The 4,199-nt window shown below is 35.7% G+C and overlaps 1 pseudogene; it reads right to left on the reverse strand.

The window, feature by feature from the left end:
• Positions 1-1,290: 1,290 nt before the first annotated feature.
• On the reverse strand, positions 1,291-2,499 carry LOC134253064 (protein IMPACT homolog; annotated as a pseudogene).
• Between the last annotated feature and the right edge of the window lie 1,700 nt (positions 2,500-4,199).

Consider the following 4,199-nt stretch of genomic DNA (forward strand, 5'->3'; position numbering starts at 1 on the left):
TCATTTAATTTAATCTTTAGATATATTGGTGAGTGATCGGATTTATAACTATTCAGAATTTTACTTTCTTCAACACTATTTAAATAAGAATTTGATATGAGAAAGAAATCTAATCTTGCTTGTTTACAAGGGGAAGGTTTACGCCAAGTATATCTTGTTTCATCAGGATGCATTTCTCTAAAAATATCACTGAAATCATAGTCAGAGATTATTTCTAAGACTTTACTTCTTGCCTTTTGATTGTTAATATGAAGATAATTAAAATAATCTTTTTCTGGGTCTAAAACTAAATTAAAATCTCCAACCAAAATCACATCTTGATTTGATAAATCCTTTATAATATCTGATAATCTTTCATAAAATGAGGGTGAGTCCTCATTTGGTCCATAAATTGTAATTAAGCTCAGACGCTTGTTTTCAATTGTCAAATCTAAAGCCAAAAGATTCCCTGCATCATCAGTTACTTTATTATGAACCTCGTATTCAAAATTATTATTAAAAAATATACCTACCCCTCTTGATTTTGACGAAAATGAATTAAAATATGCTAAATATCCCCATTCATTTCTAATATCATTCTCCATATCATCTGTAAAATGAGTGTCTTGTAGACACAAAATATTGCATTGAAATTGCTTATAATATTGGAGTACGTCCTTTCTCTTTTTAAAATCATGAAGACCCTGACAATTTACTGAAACTACTGTAAAACCAGACATATATGAAATTGATCTGGTGCAAAAAACCTGGACAAACATTTACTCACCATCAGAATATATGTCGCTCTGAACATGCTAAAGGTAGAAGAAAAGATAGAAGAGTAGATTAAAGAATGGTTTAGTAATAAAGACACATGCATCATGGAGTGATAGATATGCACGTTTTATTAGAGATTTTGTCGATAGGGCAAATGCTAAATTTATATATAAATCATATCGGAAATGCCGTTATGAGAATAAAATAGAAAATCAAAAAGAGTAGACATTTAAATCCGGAAAAGTACCAATGTAATTTCCAAGTCGAAAACTATTTTTAAATCCGGTTTCATACATATATATTAAACAAAAATGAAATTCTTAATGTAAACTTTCATTATCTTAAATTTGACGGAAAAAAATAGAACGGCATTAATATTCGTATTCACAAAAAAACGAAACATATTTGCAACACCAATAAGGACACCTTTCAGCTAGAAGACGCCTGTTAACATGGTTACATCAATCGTAACTGTTTGAGTTTTTTTTTTAACAATTACCGTGTGTATATCTGTAATCTGTATGACATCAAAAGTCAAATTTCCAAAGAATTTGCGACCTCATTTACCAACTGTTCCATTAATGAAAATCTATGAGGTCCAATTTAAGCATCACCCGTCCACCTTGTGATGACGAAGGCGGCGTTTTGAATGTTATTTTCTCTCATGTATCGCAACATCTTCCGCCCGGCACCATGTTCGGAATCATCGTGGTAATTTTCATGCAAGGTACCGTCCCCTGTGACGAATCTGTATACCAAGATTCGGTTATCGGCACTGGCTAAGTAGGGATCTATTAAAACTTTTCTGTACATATTCTTCACAGCATCCACAGTTTTAACTCGAGCACCGAAAGCCATAAATTCCGAACCGTCCTTTTTGATTGGGTCCGAGTTTTTTATTTCAACCGAGTTTAGGTGTTCCGTCTCTTCAGCTGTCACCAATAACGCATCTGCATTCGTTAGGAATGGAACATCCTCTGTAAATCTGGCGCCGTTGGGTAATATTACTTGGTTCTTCTGAATCTTAGCAGTAATATTCTGAGTTTTCAAAGACTCTGCCGTATCATACACCTTGTTTCTAGCGGAAACAATAGATGCAGGTTGCTGCGTAGTGATAAAGAAAGGCAAAGGTTGTTTAGCCATTTTCTTTAGCTTTTGGGCATTAAGAATTGTGTTGATTTTACTACGGTCGGTCAGTTTTGCAGTAATGGAAACTGGTCGATCAGAATTGTATTCTGGACGCACCCCATTCCTATGAATCCTTACAAAATTGACATCCACCCCAAGAAGTTCTTTAAAAGTAACTGGCATCGACGTGGTTAGGTTCTCGTTGGGCTCGTAAGGATAATTATGAATAAGGATATTGTCCCGCATAGACCTTGATCTAAGATCTGTAACATCGTTTTCGATAACGGACATTTTCCTGTCCATTCGGATTACAACCGATCGTAGTAATTCCAGTTCTCTCCGCAATTGAGCGTTTTCTTGTCGTAGCAAAGATATATCATCATAATTGCTCTCACTTTGTTCTGAAACGTATTTTAATTTTGAATTTACGCTCTGATCACCCTCCGATAGATCATTTCTTATAGTTTCCACTGATGATTTAATGTCCTCAATAGCGGCAACAATAGACTGATTATCGGCTTGGTCGTCTAACGGGTCACTACCTGCATTCTTCTGTGAGCACTCCTCAGCCTGTTTTTTAGACGTAGCACCAGTTTTTCTTCTGTCTGACGGCATTGTAAATGCAGAAATATCACAAATATCACAAACAGCCCTCTCAAAGCACAGAAGTAAAACAGTAAACCAAGATACGAATATTAAATTCCTTCTAGAAATGCCCTAAATTGACCAAAATCTCCGGAGCTCAAAACTAAGCCGCCATACCCTGAGATGTCACGTGATCTTTCACTGAATATAAACACTATCATTGAAAGAAATAAGGACTGCTATGAAATACGTTTCGTCTATCGGGTATTCTCAGGTAAACGGGTCAATTACGTGAATTAATTACGACAATCAATAAATCGTACATTGTTTTGTTCTCTCAAAATGACATATCGAACCTTTTTTTTTTGTTTTATTGGCTCTTTTTAGGTCATTTGAGTAAACTCAGGTGACCTATTGCTATCCGTTTTCGTTCGTCGTCCGTCGTGTGTTAACATTTGAACATTTTCAGCTTCTTCTCTGCAACCACTGAACCAATTTCAACCAAATTTGACACAAAGCATCCATGGGTGAAGGGGAACAAAAATTGCGAATTTCATGATCCCTGCCCCCCTGGGGCCCGAGGGGTGGGACCCAAACCACTAAAATTAATGCATTCTTTAAAAAAAAATCTTCTTTACTCCTGAACATCAAGCAGTCAAACTTTTTGCATGATTGTAATAAGCATTGAGTCTTTCACCAAAATTGTGAAATTCATGGCCCTGGGGTCAGGGGTTCTAGTGCTAGGGCGGGGCTAAACAAGTATATAGTGAAAATGCATTATTTCTTGGGAAATCTTCTTCTCTTCACCTGGGTATTAAATAAACCAACTAAGTACATAGTTATGATGAACAATAGTGCCTCTACAAAAATTGTTAATTCTATGGCCCCAGGGTTAGGGGTTCCGGTGTTAAGGCGGGGCTCTATTGATTATATATAGTAAAAATACATGATTTCTTTGAAAATCTTCTTCTCTGCCCCTGGGTATTGAATATACTAACTAAGTGCATAGTTATGATGAACAAGAGTGCCTCAACCAAAATTGTGAATTATATGGCCCCAGGGTCAAGGGTTCTGGTGTTAGGGCAGGGCTCTATAGATTAGATATAATAAAAATACATGAATTCTTTGAAAATCTTCTTCTCTTCTCTTAGGTATTAAATAAACTAACTAAGTGCATAGATATGATGAGCAAGAGTGTTTTTACCAAAATTTTGAATTTTATGGTCCCAGGGTCAGGGTTTCTGGTGTTAGGGCAGGGCTCTATTGCTTATACATTGAAAATACATGAATTCTTTGAAAATCTTCTTCTCTGCTCCTAGGAATTAAATAAACTAAGTACATAGTTATGACGAACAAAAATGCCTCTTTTAAAATTATGAATTTTATGGCCCCAGGGTCAGATGTTCTGGTGTTAGGGGGGGGGGGGGGGCTCAATTGAAAATATAATGAAAATACATTAAATCTTTGAAAAAATTTTCTTTATCTCTTGGTATAAAGCAGATGAACTACCTTTATATTTATGACAAGAAAGGGCCCTAATCTTGCAGAAATGTGAATTTCAAAGCCCTAGGGTCAGGAGTGGGGTGGGGGCTCTACTTATATACTGAAAATGAATGTATTGTTTGAAATGTGCTCTTTTGTATTTATAAATCATTAATTTTTTTTATATCAAGGGTGCCTTTTTGATATTTGTGCAATGTGTGGACCTAGGGTCAGGGATTTATGTCACA

This window comes from Saccostrea cucullata, unplaced genomic scaffold, assembly GCF_032062105.1.
Source record: "Saccostrea cucullata isolate Sc308-1 unplaced genomic scaffold, CSIRO_AGI_Scuc_v1 ctg3465, whole genome shotgun sequence".
Taxonomy (NCBI): Eukaryota; Metazoa; Mollusca; class Bivalvia; order Ostreida; family Ostreidae; genus Saccostrea; species Saccostrea cuccullata.